Below are 1,056 nucleotides of genomic sequence, written 5' to 3' on the forward strand. Positions count from 1 at the left end.
TGAGATTTTGATCAACGCCTAGTTTCTGTAAAAGTCTTTTTATTTTGAAGCTTTTTTCCTTTCTTTTTCTTTTCTTTTCCTTTTATATATATATATCCTCAATCTTTTTGGTCGCTGTGTATTCTGTGTACATTAACTGTCTTCATTGTCTAACTGTTGCATTGTGTATTAATTCTCTGCATGGATCAACATATGGAAACAGAAAGAGGAAACAAAACTCAACAGAAGAGGAAAAAAAATAGCAAATAGTATGCTTTGATCTTCATTCAAATTCCTTATTCTCTCTTTGGATGTGGATGGCATTTTCCATCACGAGGCCTCTGGAGATGTCTTAGATCCTTGTATTGCTGGGAAGGGTTAAGTTTATCAATATTAGTCATAACATAACATGGCTGTTATTGTGTACAACGTTCTCTTGGTTCTGCTCACTTCACTCAGCATCAGACCATACAAGTCTTTCCAGGTTTTTCTGAAGTCAGCCTGTTCATCATTTCTTACAGCACAATAGCATTCCATTACATTCATATACCACAACTTGCTCAGCCATTCCGCAGTTGATGGGCATCCTCTCAATTTCCAATTCTTTGCCACCACAAAAAGAGCTGCTATGAATATTTTGTACATGTGGGTCCTTTTCCCATTTGTGTGATGTCTTTGGGATATAGCCCTAAAAGAGCTATTGCTGGGTCAAAGGGTTTGCACATTTTTATAGCCCTTTGGGTATAGTTCCAAATTGCTCTCCAAAATGGTTGGACCATTTCACAACTCTACCAACAATGCATTAGGGTTCCAATTTTCCCACATCTTCTCCAACATTTATCATTTTCTTGTTTTGTCATCTTGGCCAATCTGATAGGTATGATGTGGTACCTCAGAGTTGTTTTGATTTGCATTTCTCTAATCAATAGTGATTTAGACCATTTTTTCATATGACTATAGATGGCTTTAATTTCTTCATCTGAGAACTGCCTGTTCATATCCTTTGACTATTTATCAATTGGGGAATGACTTGTATTCTTATAAATTTGACTTAATTCTCTATGTATCTTAGAAATG

This window comes from Vombatus ursinus, unplaced genomic scaffold, assembly GCF_900497805.2.
Source record: "Vombatus ursinus unplaced genomic scaffold, bare-nosed wombat genome assembly UNPS02014809.1, whole genome shotgun sequence".
Classification (NCBI taxonomy): Eukaryota; Metazoa; Chordata; class Mammalia; order Diprotodontia; family Vombatidae; genus Vombatus; species Vombatus ursinus.